Source organism: Anolis sagrei, chromosome 8 (assembly GCF_037176765.1).
Source record: "Anolis sagrei isolate rAnoSag1 chromosome 8, rAnoSag1.mat, whole genome shotgun sequence".
Classification (NCBI taxonomy): Eukaryota; Metazoa; Chordata; class Lepidosauria; order Squamata; family Dactyloidae; genus Anolis; species Anolis sagrei.
In genome coordinates, this window is record NC_090028.1 from 27,632,464 (window position 1) to 27,658,577 (window position 26,114).

Consider the following 26,114-nt stretch of genomic DNA (forward strand, 5'->3'; position numbering starts at 1 on the left):
CTATTGCAATCATGTAGTCATCCAAGAGAGAACATCACTTTATTTATAGTACTGCCACAAATTTACAAGTTAGGTTTTCTGAGCTCAAGCCCGTTGATTATATAAGCCAGCAGTCATGATTAGGCTGTAAAGGTTTATTCCATGTGGAAAACGGTAGCCTGGATTAACTAGATTCCATTATTATCTTAAACTACATCAGAAAATGTATGAAAGGAAAGCTGGGGGAAATGCAACTCAAGTCTTTGCCAGAATCTTGACCTTACAAATATTTTCCTTGCACAATAACAATACCACCACTCTATCCATTCAAGAATCTGTAAATATTTAAAGGCCACTTCTCCCAAGCTAAAAAGTTGCTAATGCAAAAGGCCTGTGCTAAATGGAAGCCAAGCTCTGGCCCAATTTTGTCGAAGCAATTCTATCTGTATTGTAACACGTGGGTTTTTCAAAACACAATTTAATCCTTGAAGCGTGGGTTGAAAATGCTTTTCACTATCCTCCTCAGATTCACAATTGTACTCTTCTTGGGAGGTCAAAACAAGGCAAGATTCGGGCTTGGAGAAGCAATTCTCGTTAGCAGCATCACCATATTCATCCTTTTAATCTTACACCTACACGTTCATTAGGAGCTCTCTGAAAATGCTGTTGCCAAAATCTCCATCTCATTTCTGCTCAGAGGTAGCCTTGACCTGCCAGCTTCTCTACTGAAAATTGACCAGCTGTCATTTTGCACTAAAACTCTCCGTTAAAAGAAAGCCACCAAATCCAGAATATTAGCCCTGGATGTTGATAATCAAAAGGGGGACTTTGTCAAGCAAGTCAAGGACCTGTTAATTGTGCAACCAAATGCCAAAACATGCTCATTAGTGTGGCATAAGCAACATAAGGTTATTTCAAAACTCCAAAAACCGACATTTTTTTTATTTTGCTTTCCACTAATTTAAGGGGTGAAGAACTTTTATTACAACAGAGCGGTAAACCAGATATTGTATATAGTTCAGAGAATAATACAGCTTAGAATAAGGAATGAGACAGAATGTAAAACTATCGCAATGCTAAACTTAAGAAATGTTAAACATTTGCTTCAAAAATGGAATTCTTGTTTCAAAATACTCAAGAGACTAGAACTGAGACCAAACTAGTGATTTAACAATCATCAATACAATCATAACATCAGTCTACAAGTCCAAGCATGTAGACCTACTCGAAAAGCTACATTTCTCACTCTAGTATGTTACATTTAACCCTAAGCCACAACGACTAAGACTTTCTTTCAAATATAGATGACTCAAATAAAAGCTCTTGAGAGAGAATATTCTTCAATATAAATTCAGGAAACACTCCTGATGTAGCTGCAGTGCAGACATATTCTCATTTTCCAGTTGAAAATAAAGAAGGGCGATGGTATAGCAAGTACTATTACTTCCCAGCCCCAGAATTCACAGACTAGAAGTAATCAGTGGTAAGGGAACTGGCAGAGCCACTTCTAAAGGAGAAGAAAAGCAATTCTTACTTTCTTCCAGCATCACAAAGAAGAAAGACAACCTCATCCCTTCCTTAACAAGAAACTCACCTCTCTCTAATGCCTCATTCAGCACTAAAAGGCTGGTTAGTGTTTTGAGAGGATCCTCTTGAATAAAGAGAAAAGATTTCATGTGCACCTAGCATAGAGTCCAATTTTCCAGTGTTATCGCTATATCACAGAATCGAAAGAATATTTTTTCACATTTGATCACTGTACCATGATTTTTTTTAAGAAATGTTACCTCTAAAAATACTTTCAAGTGTGAGACCAACTGTTTCCTTGAAAGGTGGTAATCCCACAGCAGCAACTGACAGAAATACAACCAACATGGATTTCTGCTGTTTAAAATGTTCATTTTACTGTCTCCAAAACACACAATACAGCAATTCACATCTCAGTGAAACCCCCAGGTTCAGACTATGGCATTCTTCTCCACAAAGGCTGTTGGATCAGCAGCCAAGGACTTGAACTTGTCAGAAAACCTGTTTTGCTATTGGATACTCGACTGGAGCACATAACAACTGCAAACCGACACAATTACCGCACATACACACATGTATAAGTTTCCTGTAGGCAAAGCGACAATGATGTGCAGTTCTATATGATAACGGACAGGAGGAGGAGAAGGGCAACTGCATTCTCAAGCTTTTATTTACTAAGCTGTTATATATTACACTGTAATTAAAACAGAAACTGGCTAAGAGAAGGAATTGATGGCAACTTGCACCAAAAAACACCACTTTCTTAATAAGCAGAAAACAGCTTCTCCACAACAACCAAGACAACTTGAACTGAGGTTTCTACCAAAACCTGTTACGATATTTACCTTTAAGGTTAAATATTACCGCAAGATTTCATATTTAGATTCTGCAATAACTTTTATGTAAGTCACAGGAAAGAGTTTAGGAAAAAGAGTAAGGTATTTACCGATTCCATAGTTGAAAGCAGCAACTAGTACGGCAGGGATAAAATCCAACAAAGAAGTGATCCCAAAGAAACTCGGTCTTCTGAAAGACAAAAATGAGCTTGCGTAAATATTCATAATGCAGCTTCAGACAAAACATTTGCAATGTAGCCTTCTGACAAAAAAGACATGTTCAAATTACACCTGATAAGCCATCTTTTGAATTTTATTCCCATGCTGCTTTGATGCTACAACACTCCATTACGTGGACTGGTTCAAACACAAACAGGCTTTGAAAGGAGGGCAGTATTGAAATTTCAGAAATATACATGCATGTGTTCATTTCTTTAGGCCTATCTCTCTATTCTTCCACCCAACATTTATAACAGTCTCTGAAGATCACGCACAACAAATAATATTGCCTTCAATAAAATGTGAGAAATCCTGTTGGAAAACCAAAGTGAGGCAAGTGATCTCATTATCTCTCTCATATACACATTCACAGAAAACAAGTAAGACTTTAAAGCTATTTATTAAAGGAATTTCTTTATTGTCCAGCTTTAAATACAGAAAGCCAAAAGCATTAACAGTATTTCACGAATACAGAGGTCCTCATAGATATTGTTCCCTTGTCATTCTTCCATGCTAGCAATTGTGTGAACACTAAGAGAAACTAATATTTCCAGATAAAAATACCCTCTCCCTTTTAAAGCACTGCTCTTGTTGATTTTACAGCCAATACAGCTATAAGAATATCTGGTGCTTCCTATTAGCATTCTAGAACAAGAAAGTTGTGACTCATAATTGCAGAGAAGCCAGCTGTTCTTAAGTCAACCAAGTCAAGGCTAACCTATAAAAAGGGGGGGGGGAACAACACAGTCAGCCCTGGGCAGCCACATAGACAACAGTGCCTAGCAGAAAAAACAAAACAGCATAGAAGAAATTAAATGTCAGCCAGGCAGAGCATAACCCTCAACGAGAACAGTATATATCCAGAATTTCACTAATGGCCTTTAGGAATTTAGTTTCAGCCGAGTATTCAACAACCATAACTGGCATAAGAATATTAACATTAAAGCACTACACATAACAATCATCACATAAATATGCCACCAACTCATTCATGAAATGAGAACCCTATCCTGCCAACAAAATCGGATTTGTTTATTTACAGACACAAAAAGCTCTGAAACAGCAGTCTGACACTTTACATTTAAAATTATTTTGCTCTCTTAGCTTTTGAATTATTTTCAGTATTATTTAATTTTTACAGCTTTTAAAGATTTCCTTTCTCATTTTTAATATAGATTTCATTTCTTTTTATAAGTTTTTACATTGCAATCCATGTCAGATGGCCTTATTTTGCCCTGAAAGGCACCTCATAAATGATTTTATACACAAAGAGGGGAGATATACCACTGTACTTCAATGCCTCTGTATCCCTGCTTAGTCAAAACAACATCACAAATGTGAATATAATACTAAAAGCCATTTTTGAACTGGAAAAAGGAACAAATGTGCTACAATGCATAACAAACCATTCCAGACAGCAGGAGGCCAAGCCAAGTGGAGAATATTCCTTTTGGAGAGAACCTCTGACATGCTTAAAATGTCGAAACAGATGGCGAGCAGTCCTTACTACTTGTATCCCATTTTATTACGCCATTAATATTGGCTGAAATTAATGCCTATAAGAGTTTCAGTGGCTGAAGGAAAGAATGAAATGCAGACATTATTTGAAACATTAAGCCACAAAGAAATATGGACTGTTCATTGAATCATGAAAGCAAGCTGATATGTCTTTACTGGAAATTATCTCTCTCCACACATAAGCTAGCTTTCTTTCAGATACTATCAAGCAGACTAGAACTAAGAGAAATGAAAACATTTATTGCTCTGTTAATAGTGATTACAAACAACAGAAAATAATCAGATATTATAGAAACTTAAACATTCTTTTTTCATTTGAATGGAAATAACCTGGAGAAACAATTAAATATTTAAGTGCAATCAGACTCTATATTTCAGCCTTTTGAAGCTTTGGGGTTTTATCTGGCTTAAATTATTTAAATTGGGAATTGTTGAAAATTATTATTTCATTTGTTTACCACCCTGACATCTCATGATAAAAGGCCAGCATAAAATATTTTTAAATAAATAAACACACTGATGGCCATTGAGGAACATTAACCAATAAAAGCAAGAAAGAATATGATGGTTTAAAATAAAAAATAGACTTCAGGAAAATGAGGCGCATTTCTGGACAGGTGGTGGACGGACTTCCAGGGTAATGGATAAAGTCATGAACAGATGGGGAGGAGTGCCGAAGGAGAAGCAAAGAGGGGGCGATTAATTTTCAGGAAGGCACTTTTTGAAAAAAGACAAAGCAAAATGCCTTTCTCATGTTACACTTCTATTTTTGTTGGTTGCCACAGGCCTCTTTTGCAATTCTAAACAGAAGACAGGCCACATGAGAGACCGAGAAGAAACAAAGCCTGTCAAGTGATACATTTTATTGGCCTTATTTTTTATGGCCAAGGCTGGACAAGCTGGCAAACTTCACAGGGCTCTTGAGATGGAAAAAAACACAAGTCTCCTTCATCCTTCATTAGCATATATCTCGCCCTTCCTCCAAGAGGTTCAAGGGGTTATTTCCATTTTATCTTCACAACAATCAGATGAAGCAAGTCAGAGGGAGATACTGCCTAAAGCAATCTAGCAAGCTTCATGGCTGAGTGAGAATTGCAATCCTGGTGTCCATGTTCAACATTTTAATCACAACAGCATAGCGATTCCAGGCAAGAGTGTCATTTAACTGGAAACCAAAACTCAGGAGGTCTATCTGACCGGTTAAAGAAAAGGGAACTCCAATTTACCTTTCAAAGGTGCAATCAGAAATAGATGCCATAATGTACCAGTCATTGAAAAAAACACTAAGCTTTTATAAAAAATTGAAAGAGGAATTCTTTTAAGTTGTCTCAGCAAACTGAGCATGTAACCATCACTATTGCTGCAACGGGTCATAAAGGTTTCGAAATGTAAGCATCCATGTGCCAGGTGCAGTTAGACAAGACATTAGCCCAGGAAAACATGCCACCAGGCCAGGTTCTTGGAGCCAACTGCTGAGGAGAAATGCCAACCATCTCTTTTAAAAGTCACAACTCAAGACGCTTAACTTTATTCACAATTCTGTGTGTAATCGCTGTCATTCATCCATCAGAGAAGGACTAAACAAATGCATTTATATGTATTTTCCATGCCTGGCCTGCTCAGCGGGCAGTCAAACAGGTTCCAGGATAATGCTTAGCAAGAAAACTAACTAAACCACAAAATGTCTTAAGGCTAGGGTCAACTTTTAACTTCAAATAAATTGACAACTTTTCCTGAACATATACACCCCTTTATATTCTAGTATGGCTAAATGATATGGGAATCCTCTGAAATTGCATTAATGCTGTTATTAAAATTCATATCCCAATCCTTATGCCAAGTTGTACTTTAATGCAACACGGAGAGAAAGCAGAACATCGCCTCCTTCATCCAACTGATAGGTTAATTCCTCTTCCAGCCATATCTGCGCAACTAATCTATACCTTGGATTGACAAGCACATTGCAATAGAAACCTCTGCTCACATTTTATCCAAGAGCCTTCTATATAAGATTAAATGCAAGAAAATAAAAAGTTTGCATACAAGGGCAAAATAACCCCCTAATTCTATGCAGACACTGAACACACCAGAGCTGGAAGGGACTGGTCAAGAAAGGCAACTGTTATGGTTCTGATATTTGGAAAGGTAACTGAAAATAAAATTATCAGTTTGAAAGGAATGGAAAATAAAAACCAATATACTATGGCTCTTACACAAATTCACTGGGGTAAGAATATCTAGCATATTGCATTCAGCTGTCATGGCAAACTTTAGAAAAAATATTCTGGAATTAAAGAAGATGAAGAAAGCATCCAAAATGATCCATAAGACTGAGGCACCCTCCTTGTTTCACATACTTTCAATGTTACCTTAGAGAGAGCTTCACCGCCAAAGTCAGACAACCCTTTTCCCCATGCCTCTTTCAGGCAATTACCATTAAGTCTTCAGAGCTAAACAGTACATCCCTTTTGGATGAAAATTAAGTTCAACCCAATGTGAGGAAACAGAAATTGGGACCAGTACATCACTAGTTATCATGGCAGACCTTACTCCTTTTCTCTCGTGCATGCACTGACTCTCCCCCCCCCCCCCACAAGTGAAAAACAAATCCCTTTGCCTGCAACATACTGAAGAATTTATGTATCTGAAGTAAACAGAGTCTGCCTCTTTTAAAACACAACTTTAAGAGCTTATTTTCACATTATACATGTTTAATTTTCACTTTGGAAAACAGTGGAGAAACCCATTTATTTCCACTTTTTGTCAGCTGAGTTATGGCAAGCGACCCCGTGATTCTTCATAGGGTTTTCTTAGGCCAGGACTCCTCAGAGGTGGTTTTGCCATTTCCTTCCTCTGAAATATTGCCCACGGCACCTGGTATTCGTTGGCGGTCTTCCTGCTGAGTTTCCAAGATCAGAGGGAATCTAGTGCCTGGAGGGCATTTGGGCCTCCCACTCATTTTACAGGTCTGGAAATTGTACAGGGATGCCTCTGTAGCCTAAGCAATAGGGCCCAGTTTGCTATTCTCTTTTTTTCACTCATATTAACAAAAAAAGAACGACCTCTCAATCAGAAGAACTGCAAGAAAATAAAATGTTGAGTTGTTAAGAATATGCAAAGACCTGATGAGTGTTTGCATCAAAACTTAAAGATGTTTTTCTCAAATTAAAACTAAATATATCAGGAAAATTATTCTGGTTTTAGAAGTTCTAGAGATTTTTGTTGAAAAAAATGTATTGTCAACCTCATTCCCTCACATGCTTGTATGCCTATTAGGCAAACTGTTCTCCACAGCCCAAGGGCACAGAAAAAGAAGCACAAAGGTTTTCCCAGCTGCATGGGAATTTCCATCCACTTCTAGACAGTTGAAGGCTCTTAGCCTTTCCATTGCAGCTGAGGAGGGATCAATATGATTATTTGAGCACTTGTATCATGTCTGCCTAAGTATAAATGCATTTGTGTTTTGTTTTGTTTTGTTTTAGTTTAGGGTTATTCCCCTTTAATCTAATTCTTGGCAGTAAGGCAACATTATAATAAATTTAATTAATAAATCTTGAACAGTTTGAGAGCATGAATTTAATTTGTTTCCTATATAAGATTTATTTTCCATTATTGTCCTAGGCCAACAAAAAGTTGAAGCAGTCCCTAAACAATTGAAAACAACCACAGCTTCACTTCATTTGGTGGGCTAAGGTCTTTTACTTCTCTAAATTATTATGGTACAGATTGCTTTTGTTCTTTACTAAAACATTGCACAACACTTGGCTATTGTGAAAAACAGGGAACGGACAAATCTTGTTATATGCCTTCAAACGTATGGCAATACTATCCTAGGGGGTTTTAGTCACCCAGGGGTTTCCACGACTAAATAGATATCAAGCCTTACTCTAATACTGAAATTACAATTTAATGCTGTCTGTCTACGGGCCACTCTCACCTTGATCTGAGAAAGCATTGAGACTAAATGCATTTAGCATAGTGGACTAAAAGAGTGTTTCTCAACTTGGGGGTCAGGGCTCATGGGGGGAGGGTCGCAGGGTGGTGTCAGAGAGTGGTTTATTTATTTATTTATTTATTTATTTATTATTACACTTGTATACCGCTAATATCTCAGCCTAAGTCGGCGACTCATTGCGGTTTACAACATCTAAAAACAACAATATTCAATTTAAAAACATAAAAACACATATAAAATACAGAATTATTGGGCCACCAATAACAATCCAAATGCATCTCGTAACTGGAATCACAATCCAAAATTCGTCGTCTGTAATTACCAATCCTTAATCGTCAAGATTCATTTCGTCGGATTATCCGAATGCTTGTTCAAACATCCATGTCTTTAGTTTTTTCCGAAACGCCATCAGCGAGGGGGCTGACCTTATCTCAATAGGGAGGGTGTTCCAAAGCCGAGGGGCCACCACAGAAAAGGCCCTGTCTCTCGTTCCCGCCAACCGAACCTGTGAAGCCGGCGGGATAGAGAGTAGGGCCTCCCCAGATGATCTTAGGGACCTGGCAGGCTGATAGGCTGAGATACGTTCGGATAGATAAGTTGGGCCAGAACCAAACACAGTATTTTTTACTGGTTGCCAAACACAGTATTTTTTACTGGTCACGGGGGTTCTGTGTGGGAGGTTTGGCCCAATTCTATCGTTGGTGAGGTTCAGAATGCTCTTTGATTGTAGGTAAACTATAAATCCCAGCCACTATAACTCTCAAATGACAAAATCAACCCCCCCCCCCCAACAACCCTACCGGTATTCAAATTTGGGCATTTGTGCCAAATTTGGTCCAGTGAATGAAAACATATCCTGCATATCAGATATTGACAACATTACAATTCATAACAGTTCTGAAGTAGTAATGAAAATAATGTTGTGGTTGGGATTCATCTCAACATGAGGAACTGTATTAAGGGAACGCAGTGTTAGGAAGGTTGAGAAATACTGGCCTAAAATATTTAGGACACTGCTGATATATTTGTACATTTCATTGTTTACAACATAAAAACAAATTTAGAAAAACTGCATATGCAGTTGACTCATCCTAGGTCACGTTTAAGGTTGCTAGAAAATATTGCATTAAAATTAGGTTGTGCCAGTAGAGAGACTCAAAAGCCACATGCTCCGATGTGTGCAGTCCGCAGTTTCATGAAAAACCCTTGGCATCTCAGCTGCTCATTCCTGCTCACAAAGCTGCGGTGACAGGACCTGAATACAGGAGAGACATCCTTTATGTCAATGACTTTTCTCAGCCCATCTATTACTATAAAAAATAAAGACTGCAATCTCAAGTACAGAGGGAAACGGTCACAAGGCCTCCTCATCACTTTGCACCAGCTGTAAGAAGCAAAAGTTAGGGACAAGACTGGTCCATTCATTATCTGAGGCCCAGGGCCGACACATCACTGTCATCACGTTACATCATGCCAACAAAATATTCCCAATGTGAAGCTGTCCACAGCCAAATTCATCTCCCCAAGAGTACTGTGGTGCAGAATGATTTCGTTGCCTGTGCTGAATAATTTCCTTCAGCAAAATGTATACGATAGGCCACAATTTGCCCTTCTGTGCTCACTAGCAGAGACAAGATCTGTTCTGTCAGTCTAGGGGAGCACACAGTCTTCATTTTGATTTATTTTGCATAAGAACTCTGCTGCTTAAAAAAGACCCAACAGCCTTATGGTTAAATATATTCCGAGTTTGACAGGGCTTTATTTTTTAGAAGGGGAACTAAGAAAATCTGCATGAAGATGAACCCAAGGAGGAATTATATTTCCCTCTAAGAGCAATACCTAACCACCGAGAGGCAGGGCTTTTGCCAGAGATCAAAAATGTAATGCTTCTAAGCACAAAACAAATGATCTCATAGAGCACAAAACATTCTTATTTTACAATCAATGATAACTGTTTTCAAAAGGTTTCTTTCTTTCACACATCAATGTGACTCCTCTCCTGTACGTCTAAGCAGTAAAATCTTGCAACAGAGTTCCATGATCCAGGAAGGAAATGCAATAAAGATACTTCATTACATCAAAATAAAATAAACAAGATTTCAAACCCTGATTTCAACAGATGCTGTGCAGATTTCAACAACCAGTTGAGACACCCGCTTCTTGAAATAAAAGGAAGCACTTGGGAAACATTTGATATTCACATTTTTGAAATGTTCAAAGGATTTTTGGAAGCCCACATGCAAACAGCCAGGGTTCCTCTGCTGAAAAAAAAAACCTGCAGCATGACTAACGGAGCTCCAATATAAAAGGCAATGTAACCTAGCACTTGTTAGCCGTCAGTGCTACAGTGGACTGAGTTTCCATGACAACCAGGGGGAAAATAGATAAAGCAAACTACAGTTAAGCGAAAATTATATTCCATGACAATACATGCAAAACGCAGGAACATTTGCAATATGGCCGGTGATAAAATGCCTCAATATACAGCTTGCACATTCAGAAAAATGAGGGGGGAAATGACTAATCACAACCATTTTCTTGAGGTATTTACAACTGTTGTTCATTCCCCATTTTGTGTACACACCACTAAAGCTGCAAAAAGCCAAGTTAACAAAAATACTTAACCTGCAGCACAACCAGGTATTGCTACCTTTTTTTTCAATCTCACTTTAAATGATGGTCACTGACAGTATTCAGAGGCTACAGTTTTCACTGCTATAGATCATGAGCAGTGAGTGTGTTTTGCATCTAGAAGTGCATATGGCTCTGAATTAGATATTATGATTGATTTCTGAAATAATGTTAAGTGGAACTGAAAGACATAGGTTTCACGGTACTTTGAGCAGTTCCTCCTTATACAATGGTAGCTATTTCTACAAAGGAAAAATAACCAGATGCCTTGAGTTTCAATTTGGGAAGAAAAGATGGAAAATAAAGTTCTTTGCATTTGCTATCGCCACCAGGATGGAAAACCAGTCTTGCCATTTATACTACTATACTAGCAAGATGAGAAACACAGACAATGTCACACAAACTAAAGACCCACCAATTTTCTCAGATCAACAGATCAATGGTGAACAATTATTTATTTTATCCCTTTTCCCATTGCTTCTACATACAAACATGAATCCCTATGAGTCACAGAAATAATTAAACTAAACAATGCAAGAATTCATAAGAACGCTGATAAGCTGCAAAACAGAACAGATATTAAAAAAGAAGAAAACTTGAGCTAATACAGAATGAATAGCACCTACTCCCTGGTCAGAGCAAGATGCAGCTCATTACTGGTCCCAGATGGGAGCTTCAGCACTTCCAGCTTTAAATTGGGCATAAAGACATGTAATTTGGGTGATCTAAATCACCAATGGGATTCTTCATATGCATTAATTTGGGTAAAATTAAGCTGCTGTTGCATGTCAACATAAATGGCAAGCTTACAGATAGGTAATTTACGCAACTCTCTCTAAACAATGTATTATCAGTAATATGTACTGATATTGTACTATGCTAATAATATAATATATTGTATGAAAATATATATTGTAAGCCACTCTGAGTCCCCTTCGGGGTGAGAAGAGCGGCATATAAATGCCGTAAATAAATAATAATAAATAAATATTGGTTTTTTTCTTCTTCCAAAGCATGCAATTGCTCACAAACATTTGTTATGCCACTGAGGTATTCCTCAGTCACAATTCAGGGCTATGCCCTCGCAAAAGTGTATCTACGACACCAAAGAACACAAATGGTCAGACAAAATCTGCAATTACAAGTATTTTACAACACGGCTCTGAGTCACAAGGAACAATGACCATTCTACCAGAAGAATTCAAAGTTTCACACGGCCAGCTACGAGCAGTTCAACCATTTTGAGGAGCGCTGTAAGGAGGAGGGCAAAGTCGTTCCAGTCAAACGAGTCCAGGAAAGCAGCAGCACCTTGAACCCACATGGCATCCACCCTGCTGTTTCCCTTCTTCGCTCTGCATGAGTCACAGAACTGTAAACATCTATTACGGAGGAAGCACTCCATCGCCTCGCCAAATCCTCTCCATCCCATCTGTAAAGCTGCTTGCAGGACAGCACGGAGACCATATTATCTTCCACGCAGCTTAATGTTTAAATACAGTTAACTTCAGAATACCCCACTGGGGAACAGAAGATAGGAGTCTGTTTCATTATTTCAGTAATCTAAAGATAGAGGACAGGCGTGGATACAAAAAAAGAGGAAAAACATGAAGTGATAGTACATAAGCTAAGGAGTTGTAGCTCTGCAGCACAGTTCACTCTGGAAAATTAGCCTTACATAATAAAATGTGTATTAAGGCTTACTGCATTGAGTTTATCCCAAGCACTGTTACCTACAGGCTCAATGGGAGCAATGTTTAAGATTCCCCCACCCCCATTTCTGCAAGTGCAAAACATAAAGTGGGTCGCAATATGATTCACAAGAAAATACAACTGAAACCCAGCAAGTTCCAATGTTAGAGTAGTACTGAAAGGCAGAAAGGTTTAAAGTACATAGCTAGAAGGCAGAGTATAATACATATCTCCACACTAAAAGTCTAAATAATAAGGCCTTTGCCTGCTTACAGAAAGAGAAACAATCCAGCCTGCTTAGGAGGGATTTACACAGTGTGAGAGCAACCACAGAGAGGGTCCTCGGTCATGTTATTTTCAACATGTAACCCTGAGGGTGGCGAGACTGAGCAAAAGCCTACTCCAAAGGGACACACAGCCACCTTTCAGGGCATCTGTATAAAACATAAACAGCACTGTAAACTGTTAAGTAGCAGAAAACACCCCTACGCTCTATCTAATATTATATTTCACACTCTAATAAGCACAACTCATACACACATGCATTCAACACTGCCAACACTACCATGCCAGTATCGTATCTCCTTAGGCACTTTCTTCTGGAACAGTCATAGGTTGAACTGATTGTGTCTTGACAATCAAAATAAAAAGCACTTTGTTTTCTCCTCGCATTGAGTAATGTTCTCAGTGTAATCTCCTCTATACATTTACATTTACTCCCCTTTTCCCTTCTCAATGCAAACAGTTCCCTTTCTAATGTAGGTCAGCAAGGAGAGATGGCTTCACATGGCAACAGAATATTCCTTTTCAGATGTGTTAAAGACTGCTAGACTACTGCTCGCACATACCCATACACAGACACACAACAATACTTTTAAGACCATGCCCATGTGGTACAGTGCTCCACCGCCAGAGTGTTTAGGGTTCCCAAGATTGGAAGCAAGTGTGCTTAAACCCAACCACAAGTACTTGCTCATATCAGAATACCCAACCCAGGTGTCAGAAGGCCTAAACCAGCAAACACCTCTCCTATACTGCAACTGAATATTCACAGAACAAACCACTAGGGAAGAATGACTATTCCCACAGTGATCTCCACTCTACAAATCATGAACTAACCAGTTTTCTATTTTTCCTTCAAAGCTATTTTTACATTCGCATACAAGTCACTGCCAAGACATGCCTAACATGGATTGTTAAAACTATGGGAAACTAGTTGTGAATATATTCAAACACTTAATATTGGGATCTTTCAAGATATGAGTATATCCATCATGTAAAACATGTATTTCAGTAAAGCCAAATGCCAAGCAATGCAGTGATTTTTCTTCCATTCTTTCTGCATGCATTATCAGTCTTTTCAAAATGGTGTTCAATATTCACAACTAGATTTTGGCACATATCCAATTGTCAAACAGGAACTAAGAATATCCACCAGTTCTCTACAGCCACATCTATGAACTCGAATACACAGTGTGCCTAGCAACTGGATTTTAACCGCTGCACTTTGGTCTGAATGAAAAATAATTTCATTCTATTTCCTAGATACAGGCTAGCTGTACAGAGGAGGAAAGGCAATAACCCTCGTAACGATGTATGGGAAATAATCAGCCATTCCAATTTATAGTTCAGGGTTCCTTCAACTGGCTCACAATTATATGGAAATGTTGCATCATGGTTTCTATATTCTAATATAACAATTTTCCAAAAATGGTGAACACAAAACTCACCTATAGTGCTTGATAGTGGTAAGAAAAACTCAGAAATGTCAAATCTCCATTACTTTTTTCACTTCCCTAATAGGGGAAAATACATTCCTTTTTCTAAGGTTGGGTAGTGGTCATTAAAAACCTGTTATCAACAAATATAAAAACTTTCTCTTAACAGGAAGTAGAGATCAAAAGCATCAATTTTATAGCCCTTTGAAGAAATCAACAGCCTGGTTGCTTAATAAAATCCAGCACGATAAAGCTATTGAGAAATATCTGCATTTAAAACTAGAACACAGTCTGTTCTATATAAAAAATGTTTTTGCTTCTTGACTTTCTTCCAAGCAGCAAAGGCACTGCCAACAGATTCCTTGAGGATAAATAATTCAGAGCATAAATGCCAAGGGCAGTGCAGCAAAGTGATGGCAGATGGCAGGGACAACATACACAACAGTGTGCTCCTCACAACTCTACCTGAAAGCAACTGCAAGCCTGACCTGGGAGGAGGAAGAATGAGAAAATACCAAGCTAAAAATGCTCAATTTTAGCTCATTCTGCATTAATAAAGACTACTGGGATTTTGTTTCAAGGTCCATGGGTGATTGCTATGAGCCTTCAAGTCATTTCTGACGTAAAAGTGACCCCAAGGTGAACCTATCATCGAGTTTCCTTGGCAGAATTTGCCTTTTTCTGAGGGTGCTATTCCTGGTGTGCCTCTCTAGTGAGGTATTGAAAAGATAGAGGAGAAATCTATCCATGCGTATTCCTGATGGTAAACAATGTCAGTTACATGTGATTTTCCTATTTATTATTCAAAATACTTTAGTATTCTAATTGCTCTGCTAGTTTTGCCTATTGTTTTTATTATGTCTATTCCCTTCATAAACTACTTTGAGGTGGTTTTTCTCATTAGAAGCAATATGGAAAAATTAGTAAAAATATTTTGCAACACTGTAATGCAACTTCAATACAATTAAGGTGTTGGCAATGATATGCAATGGGAGCATTCTCGTCATTAGATTTGTTCAAAGGTCATAACAAAACCTTTGGTGCTATAAATTCAGAAAGCGAATAAATGGTCAGTTTTCATCTTCTCTTTGAATGTCAATAGTTATGATCACAAGCTCTATTTACATATTTAGCCAAGGGTTTGGTTTGTTTTTTTCAATTTTTAAAAGTACATCCATAAAGCATATAGTTACACAATCCTAGATAAGCTACTGGAACACCTTTTCTATACTTAGAGCATTATTCTTCACCATCTAAAATGGTGTCACGGGGTGTCTGCGCCCTACACCACTGAAGAAATTACACTGTTTAGCCGGTATTGCACCACCTAACATCCGCCAGGAAGCAGCAGCCAATTGTGAAAGGACTAATACCAAATGAGAGACTCCCCCCTGGGCACACACGAAACTGGGCGACTTGGAAGGCGCTGAACAGACTGTGCTCTGGCACCACGAGATGCAGAGCCAACCTTAAAAAATGGGGCTACAAAGTGGAATCCATGACATGCAAGTGTGGAGAAGAGCAAACGACAGACCATCTGCTGCAATGCAGCCTGAGCCCTGCCACATGCACAATGGAGGACCTTCTTGCAGCAACACCAGAGGCACTCCAAGTGGCCAGCTACTGGTCAAAGGACATTTGAAAGGACATCAACTACCAAGCTTGCAAACTTTGTGTTTTGTTTCTTTGTTAAAAAAATGCAACGCAACTGTTTGGTCTGCTCCTGACACGATAAATAAAACCATCTAAATTTTTTGAAGAGAATTAAAATTGAAAGACTTTAACTATAAAATATCTGTATTACTGATTATAAATGGACTGCTATTACCTGTGATATCTCCCCTTTCGCTTTAAAATCCTTTGAAGATAAAGCAAGCACACAAGACAACGAAGAAAGCCACTATACTGAATGAAAACCTGCCAGATATCTCTTCAATTACCTCACTGTGAGGTACACCAAAACAAGTGATCTATATATATATTTAGTAATCTGTATATAGAGCAGTTGCACCCAACCTTTGGTCCTCCAGTTGTTTTGGACTTCAACTCCCAGAAATTCCATCCAGCTTACCGGCTATTAGGAATTATGGGAGCTAAAGTACAAAATACCTGGAGGACCAAAGGTTAAGAAGCACTGATATAGAGTCTCTGAGCACTGGCTATGCTAAGTGTGGTTTATGGGCCATAGATTATTATTACCAATCATCTTTTCCTAATAATAATTCCCCAGTTCTCAATATCAAACATATGTGTAATAACTTAGAATCTCCTGATCCAGAAGCGCTCTCTCTCTCTATATATATATATATAATTTATTTAGGGGTATTTCTATTCCGCCTTTCTCCGCAAGGCAGACCCAAGGCGGTTTACAAAGAGAATATAAACATTAAAATCCTTCCATCAGGAGTACAGAATAGATAAAACCATGATAAAACGACTATCAATAAAAGCTCCTTTGGCGCTCCTTTAGCTTGCCAATTGCAGAAAACTTGATTTTTGGCATGAGACTTTTATTCAACTCAGCCATAAGTCTGCAAATGATTCTCTGAAGCCTTAACTGATGTCCACTTTGAGAACTGAGGCATGGTGTGATATCACCTCACCTCCATCTAGTCAATCAAGTGGTGTCTCTTAACATCAAAGCCCATATTATCCACACCCCTTTCACATCTAGGTTGACAACTAGGGAGAACCTCTTAAGAGGGCAGATTCCATGAATGACACTAGAGTTGATGGTAATTAACATTCACACTTCAGGGTTTCCTGTCACCCTAGCAAACTCTTACTACTTCTATCAGACCAAAGTGCACCTGTCCTGCCAGCCCTACCTTCCTCTGTTCTTATACTATAATCTGCCAGGACCAGATTTCTGATTCTATCTTAACATAAAATAAAAACCTGTCCTGAGAACTTTCAGGTACTTCTGGAATGCAATTCCCAGCAGCCACAGCCAACTGAACCAATGCTGAGGACTGCAGTTGAGTAACTGGAGGGTCACATGACTGTACACTAAGCACAATAAGAAAAACAATGCAATTCGGTTATTAGAATTGTTTTAACTGTTCTCACAAGGCTCAAGCTGTTCTCAGTGGCTTATCCTCAATAAAACACACATTTTAAAAAATCAAACTCAAATGTTCTGGTTCAAATACGTCTTACCTCTGGACTTATACATCTATTCTGTACTCAGTGCTCAGAAGTATTAGAGAAAAACAGCAATAGCATACTTCCTGAAAAAGTTATTGTAATCTTGAAGGAAACTGAAAAACCACAAAGCAGGGTAGGAAATAAAACATTTAGAAACAGAATTATTTGGGGGAAAGATTCCTGGTGCCTTGGGTCCTGTTCCAAATACAGGCTTAATACAATCAATAAGGCACTCTTTTCAACTGAAGTACAGCCTATCATTTTTGTCTTGTCTTTAACAAAAAAAGAGACAAAGATTTTCAACAAAATAGTGCAGATGCCAAGTTTATCTCAGAGAGCATTTCAGGCTTTCCATTCCACTCCCAGTTCAGTATCCATAAACATCCATATCTTATTTGTCCCTGTAGATCAGTAGTTCTCAACCTGTGGGTCCCCAGACGTTTTGGCCTTCAACTTCCAGAAATCCTGACAGCTGATAAACTGGCTGGGATTTCAGCAAGTTGTAGGCCAAAACAACTGAGGACCCACAGGTTGAGAACTACTGCTGTAGATCGTCATAACATATGCAATGGTTTTCTTTGCGGAGTGTGTGCTTGATCTCTTTAACATAGATACATGGCTAAAAATAGTACTTTCACATAAAGCAGAACACATACACAAAACACCTCATTTTTTAAATCTATGTTAGCAAAAGGCATTTGGAGCAGAATTACAGAAAATACGCAAAATAATATCCAAACTAGACATGCTTACAGCCTATTTACAAATACATTCTAATTACATGTTCCAAACAAATACAACTAGTTATATAAACTTGGTTTACTGAAAAAAAAGACTGCTGGTACAGTATGATTAACTCAGCTCAACTATGTATATCCTCAACTAAAGGAATACTTTTCTCAACTAAACAGAAATCTATCCCCAATATCAAAGATATTCCTTTTTAGAATTGGGTTTTATTCATTTTGTGTTCCAAGCAGGAAACAGAAAGAAAATGTCCACGTATATTACTCAAAACAATATTAAAAGCAAAGATCTGACTGGCTCATTTTGGTCTGTCCTTCCTTAACCAAAAAAAAAAAAAGGAAGGAAGGAAGGAAGGCAAGAGATATTGAATTTGGGTTTGCAAGATTTAAAGTAAAACAATACAAAAAATTGAACCAGCAATCTTTGAAATTTTTATGATTTCAAGAACAAACAGATATATTATACCCCAGCTGAACCAAATCTAAAAGCCTCAATCCTGATCAAATTATAGGACTGCAATTTTGCATCTGCCCAAAATAGATCACCTTTATGTGTCTTTCTACACAGCTATCTAATTCTCTCTCCTAGTTTTAAAGAGCAAAGAGCAACTCTCGAGCTTGCCTGAATCAGAAACTTGCTATAAAATGCTGTAACAACCTAGTCTCAAGAGAAAGTTCACAGTGGCACATTCTGGCCTTCACAATTTTCTAAATTTAATACACAAACAAATATGCAGTTAATATAATTAGTTTAGCAACTATATATGCAGTTAATATAATTAGTTTAGCAACTATATAAATGAAATAAATGAATATATGTGTACGAGGAATACACCCAAAAGATTCTACAATACAATAATCAGCATGATTTGTGTACATTTTATTGTTGATGAGTGTTTCCAAATGTTTTCCAGTCTATGACAATCCTAAGGTAAACCTACCACAGAGTATACTTGGCAAGGTTTATCCGGGGGGGGGGGGGGGGGGGGGGAGGTTGCCATTCTCTTTCTCTGGGGTGAAATAACGTGACTTGCCCATGGCTGCCCAGTGGGATTCCATAACTAAGCAGAGAATTGAAACCTGGTCTCTTGAAATACTAGGTCAATACTCCAAACTCTACACCACCCTGGCTACCCAGTCTTCACATTAAATCAGTTTAGTTAATTGAAACATTCATACCTAGCTCCAACAGACAAGAATTCTTTCTCCCATCCTGAACCTTCCACAGATATATAAACTAATTTTCCTAGTTTCCACAGACTTCACAACTTCTGAGGACGCCTGCCGTAGATGCAGGTGAAACGTCAGGAGAGAATGCTTCTAGAACCTACAACAACCCAATTTAGTTAATGGCAAGTCTTTCCCGACGTGGTGCTCTCTAGACGCTTAGGACTACAAATTCCAAAATTACTGGTCATTGATTATGTTACTCACTTTCATTTAAAAACTAATATAACTAAAGGCCACTGTATAGAAAGAAATACTTTAAGGACAAAGGGAAGTATGCCTCCACTCTGTGATAAGTAAATACTGGGTTGCAGAACAAAAATGCCTAGTAAACTATAATGTAAGACTTCTTGCAATATTCACAATACGTAGTGTATCTGCAGTGGCAGGAGCCCAAGGTCAGTGGTGTTGTTGTGCTCAGGAGGGGAAAGACCCTGTTCTTTTTCTCTCTGCCATGCAATAAAGCACAAAGGAACACAAAGTTTCCTCATTTCCTCAAAGAATGAACCTGATTTTTCAACAACTTTTACTAGTTAAAAGCACACAAAAGAACTCTGGTTAAATTATTTCTTTTTATTACAACAATTGAATCTATATTTCTCCTCAAAGTTTTCAGATTTTAAAGCTACATAGTTTTTCTTGTAAAAACTTACAATATATTAAAAGCCAACATCGACATTTTCAGAAGGGTTTTTTTTTCCTTCAGGAAATGGAACAACTGACAACGTAAGGGGGATGGGGCAATGACTTAACAACAGAAGCACTGTCGAGCTAGGAAAAACTAAAATGAAAAACACCATCTTTTGTTACAGCGGAACTACTTCTAGGAATAACAACTACGAAAATTTCCAAGCACCAATGTGCTAATTTTATGGGCTGGCCTTCCTATACCAACTCTGCCTGACTAGGCTATTCTGCCCCTCTTCCTTTTCGAGAACAATCCCCAGAGATGCCTTGAGCTGCAGAGGAGGCAGCAAGAGCAATGGGCTCAGCTTCAGCGCTGCAAGGCCAGCTTCCTTGTGACAAGGGAGATCTGTGTACAAAACCGGAGGAGGGCGGGGGAAGGGAGAGCAGTTCCTTCCTGCAACCGAATATCAAAACAGAGGCACAACTTTCAAGGAGGAGAGGCTGCTCTGAACACACCAGTCCTTGTGCCTCCATGAAGAGGCCGGTTTTCACTCCGAGTGCACACATCCCGCACAAGACAGCTGCTTTCTCTGGGAAAAGGGCAGAGGGCATTAGAGGGCTCAGCTCCTCCAGGCTTCTTTGGGGGTGGGGGGAGGAGAGAGAAACGATTTGCCTTTCTAAACATGTAATCAATCCTCTTTCTCGAGAAGTGGGGGGTAGGGAAGAGGTTTTAAATTCTGTTCAGAGACATACAGCTGCTTTTTATTTCTTGTTTGAGAAGAAAGAAAGGAGGGCAGCCCAAGGAGGAGGCCAAGCAGTGTAGAGATTAAATAAGGAGGAGAAATGCAGCTTGGCCAGCCTTGTAGGCAGATCAGCTCTTCTCTACACATATACAAACAGGGATAATGGCGACCTAGAGATGATGAAATAGGTAGTACCAGGAAAATACAACTTCCATCGCAACAAATTCCCTGCCCGCTCCTTCTATTAGGGAGGAACAACCACTGCTTTTACCCTGCTCCCAGCCCCCCTCCAACTTCTCACTCTTTCTGCAGTGACTTACACCAGACTATAGCCCATCCATCAATCCTGCACCATCGTGACACTGCAGCTCTTCCATTCCACATCCACCTGAATTTCATCAGCTGCCTTTCAGCTATAAAACTTGCTCTCATATTTCGGTTGCATTATCGCGTCTTCTTTCCTTTCAAAAAACTCTTATCTGCTTCATCCTTTTATGAACAAAAACAACATGACACTGGTTTCATCACAACTTTACATTATGCAGGACACTAGAAATAGAAAGCCTGCTGCTTCATGCCACCCCTGCCACACAATAGTACCTTCCCAGATATCCACTCTTTCTCAGGTGATATGGCACAAAAATGTCATGTTTACTGTTTGTGAACCGCTGTGAGTCGCCTTCGGGCTTGAGATACAGCGGTATATAAGCAAAGTAAATAAATAAATGGATTAACTGGTTATTGGGAACCCATCCAACTCTCCAGCCTAAAGTTTCTACTAAAAAACATTAATCTCACTTTTAACTTTCCTTGTGACACCCCTAAGGCAGACTATTACATGCCCTTCACATGCCTATCCAGGTAAACACAATACAGAGAAATGGGCTACTTTGTGATGTGTTTGGGTTGGAGAATATTATCATCAGAACGCCATCACCTCCTCTTGCTTGTTACAAATGCGTACCTTCAAAAATGTGGGGGGGGGGGGGGGCTCCCTTACAAACACCTCTCCTCACCATCAACAAAAGAGAAGGGAACAAAAAATAAACCAGCTCCCAAAACCTGACTCTAATTCTCAATTTAACAGTCTTTCTGCATATCAACCAATGTACCCACATTGTCCTATTTTCTTCCTACCACATCACTTTTTAACTCACATCCAGCCTCCAAAAGACACTTGGTTTTCTGTTTCAATTTTTTAAAAGCTTCCTGATGTTCCTCTTACACACCCTCCCAAACCAACTCATGTTTGATCCCTCCTCTCCAAGTAGATCTCAACCCCTTTCTCTTTAATAACAGCAATGTCACTCCAAAGAGTGTGGCACCCCAGAAGTCTCATATATATAGATAGAAACATAAATATACAGCTCACCAGGGAAGACGACGCCTTCAAAATTTCTCACACCGACACCCCGAAGAGGGGGATTCCCAGAAATTGTCTATCTAAGTGAAATGTTAATGTATGTATTCATGTATGTATCCTCCAAGATGGCTCCCACTTCCAGAGAGCCCTGTGACAAACAGTTCTGGATCGAATTTTGCACACAGCCTCACCATGACTAAGAAATAAAACTGGAGGCTTTGGGGGAGAATTGACCCTTGATGATGGGAAATGCAGTTCAGGGAGAATTTCCAGAGAGCATTGTGATTCCCACCAACAATGGATCTCAACCAAACATGGCACACTTACCCTTTACAATCAACTTTAAGTAAGGCTGGGGTTTTTGGGGATGGGGGCTGACCCTGGACAATAGTAGAAGCAGTTCACCCACATCCAGAGACCAGTGCAAACACCACTGACAATTGGGTCACTTCAACTGTTGGTCATGATGTGACCCAACTGACGCGGGGGATAGACATGGGATGATCGATGTTGTTCAACCATATCCTTATGCATTTTCTAATAGGACCATTCCTAAAATCCAAAAACAAACAATGCTTTCTATCTAATAACTAACTTCACAAGTTAACTAGCCCGGGCATCGTTGGATACCTAAGCTAGTAATAATGATGATAAATTGTATTTGTTACCTACCTGTTCTCATAGCATTTATGCATATCTCTTGTGGATGCAAGGGGGTACCCAAAATATCTTCTGGGGATTCCGGATAGCCCATTTATCTCTTTCACTTACACCCAAAATGAACAGGGGGCTCCCCCAAGCCACACGCACACCGTCTTCTCAGGAAGGGGGAACCCCCCCCCCAAATACTCAACACTTTGTGGAGGGGCAGCCTAATAATCAACACACCAGTAAACCCCTTCCATACAAAATTAAGCACACACACACACAAAGGCGCACTTCTTGGAAACGCATCCCCTCCATAATAAATTTGAAAGCACACACCTCAAAGACACAGTTAAGCCTGGCAGAGCGCTCACCCCCCCACCCCACCCCAATGCACAATATTGGGGAGGAATCTGTCACAAAAATATAGAATCCTCATCTTCCAAAGTGATACACAGAAGTTCCTTTGTCAGGTATGGTGCCATTTCGCCCCAAAAATCACACGATTGGTAAAATAGATAAGAAAAAGTTTATCCTACACAAAGGAACATTCCTCTGGAAAGGCTTCCCTAAAATAGAAAACATAGGATCTAAGACAGTTTCACAGCCAACCCTGGCAGACACTTTTTGACACACAATTCACCCATGATCCCAATTCTCCTTCCTATGACGCCTACGTTAGAAACAATGCCCCACAAAAATTGAAACAAATGAATAAGTAAATACATAGTAAAGGCCCCCATTCAAGCTTCCTTCCCCAAAGGTCTCTCACACAGAGAGGCATATTTTCAGCTTCCCCCAAAATAAAAGTAAACAAACACGGGCTCTAATTTGTCCTCCAGGTTAACCCTGGAAGACCAGCACTTTCCAAAAATGCACCAGTATCTGAAATCCATCAACGACCCACAGAGGCACCTATGTTAGGAAAAGCGATATCCACCCACAAATAAAGAATAAACATTTTATTTAATTAGGGTCCCACCCATCCCCCAAATCCAATGAAGAATTGCATAGATCATTAGAGTCCCCTCCCCCACGTTAGGAATGGCAGGGACACTCCAACAAATAATTACAATAAAATGTAATCATTTTGTCCTGTGCAATTAATATGTATTTTATAGAAATGCTTTGATAAATATATTTTATGATACTGCATTTTAATATGTGCATCTGTAGAATTTTTATATTTGTGTGTTTTGACTATTTTTATTATCCGCCTCTCTTTTTAGCTCCAGGCGGGGTTTAACAAGGCAACAAAGTAAAAAACATATTGTCGAGACAATATGAACATAAGATATATACAATAACATACATCTAAGATACATAGATAAAAAGATAGAAATATTTTTATAAAATATAACTTGTACCAAAGAGATACAGAATGGACATAGGATAGCAATAGAATGTCAATATTATGTTTTGTCTTATTTAACATTTTGTCTACTAACTCATCTTTTAATTAAAAGAAAAATTACTTTTAAATATATAAAATTATTAGATATTTCAGAATACCTTTTTAGCACTAAATAACAGTTTAATTCATTTTTAAAGGTTTTGTAAAAAAAAAGATAAAGGTGTTTAAGATCTAGTCAGGGGTGCTGTGGTTTTTAACTCTCAATATGTTGATGGATTTTAATTGAAATTTTGATTGCTATTGTGTTTAGATTCTATTTTAATGTTTGCATAATTTTGAATTGGTTACAAATGCTTTTATGTCGAGCTGCTTTAATTCCCTTTGGGAGAGATAAACCCGGGTATAAATAAATAATATAATAATAAATGGTGCATTTGTGAAGTTTTTGAGTGCAGTTTGTGTTTAACTTCTATTTTAACACTTATATATTTGTATAATTTTAAATGGTATACTAATGCTTTTGTTTTGATGGACTTTAATTGTGAATTTTTGAGTGCTGTTTGTGTTTAAGTTCTATTTTAATATTTGTATATTTATAGTTTCAAATGGTATACTAATAGCTTTTATGTCCGATCCACTTTGGGTCCCTGTTGCGAGAGATAAAGGGGAGTATAAATAAATATAATAATGACGTATTTGTTCTGATGCACTTGTTTTCATGGGTTTCCACTATGAATTTTGAGTGCTGTGTTTAAATTCTATTTTAACATTTGTATATTTGTGTAATTTCAAATGGTATATTAGTAACTTTTACATCAATCCTCTTTGGGTCCCCTTCAGGAGAGATAAAGTGGGGTATAAATAAATACTAAAATAATTACGTATTTGTTTTGATGGATTTTAAGGGTGAGTTTTGAGTGCTGTTTGTGTTTAAATTCTATTTAATATTTGTATATTTGTATAATTTTAAATGGTATACAAATGCTTTTGTTTTGATGGGTTTTTAAACTGTGATTTTTTTAGTGCTGTTTGTGTTTAATTCTATTTTAACGCTTGTATGTTTGTATGATTTCAAATTCTATACTAATTTCATTTGTATTGAAGGATTTTAAAAGTGAATTTTCTTTGCGTGCTGTTTATGTACTACTCTCTGTACTGCCTTTCCAAAGGACAAGAGAGAGGAGGCAGATCTAATTTCACTGGGGAGTTCCACAGCCAAGGGGCCACCATGGAGAAGGCCCTGTCCCTTAGAATTGTAGGAGCTGCAGTCCAAAACACCTGGAGGAAGGGCCCAAGTTGGCCCAGGCCTGATTTAGATCCTGCTGTTGGGAATTTATTAATGTATTTATTTACTGTATTTTACCCCGCTCTACCTCAACCCCTAAGGGGACTCAAAGCAGCTTCCAAATTGGAAATAATTCAATGCCACATTAACATAAAAACATACGGAATTCCACTATACATTGAGCATTAAAATCATAAAATGCTAGAATATAAATACATTAAATAAGCTGTTAAAACAGTGCAGAACATAACCCGAAATCATAATCCAGAAGCTGTTCCAATCACATTGTATTTACATATTGCCCTGTACTATCTAATTTCACTGGGAAGGGAGTTCCACAGCCAAGGGGCCACTGCAGAGAAGGCCCTGTCCCCTGGAATTATGGGAGTTGCAGTCCAAAACACCTGGAGGGAGGGCTCAACTTGGGCCAGGCCTGATTTAGATCCTGCTGTTAGGAATGTATTTATTTACTGTATTTTTACCATGCTCTATTTTTACTCCAAAGGGGACTCAGAATGGCTTCCAAATTGGCAACAGTTCAATGCCATATTAACATAAAACCATATGGACTTACAATATACATTTAGCATTAAAATCATAAAATGCTAAAATATGAATATACCAATACATTAAATAAGCTATTAAAGCAGTGCACATAACCCGAAGTCAAAATCCAGAAGTCAGTCCAATCACACTGTATTCACATATTGCTGTTAAGGGAGTGCCTCAGCCAAGGGGCCACCACAAAGAAGGCCACGACCCTTAGAATTGTGGGAGTTGCAGTCCAAAACACCTGGAGGGCCAAAGTTTGCCAATGCCTTGGTTAGATGGGCATCTTTCATGAGTGCTTCAGTTGTGGAATACTGAATAGCAAAAAGTTGGCACAGGCCTGATTTAGATTTATT

The 26,114-nt window shown here is 38.5% G+C and overlaps 1 protein-coding gene across 3 annotated transcripts in view; it reads right to left on the reverse strand.

Moving 5' to 3' along the window:
* ANKRD11 (ankyrin repeat domain containing 11) overlaps positions 1–26,114 on the reverse strand; it is a 167,185-nt gene that overhangs the window by 139,171 nt on the left and 1,900 nt on the right. For all 3 annotated transcript variants that reach the window (XM_067471067.1, XM_060788252.2, XM_060788250.2), the window contains exon 2: positions 2,453–2,532. The gene's annotated coding sequence lies outside the window, so the exon portion shown is untranslated. The remainder of the gene's footprint in view (positions 1–2,452; positions 2,533–26,114) is intronic.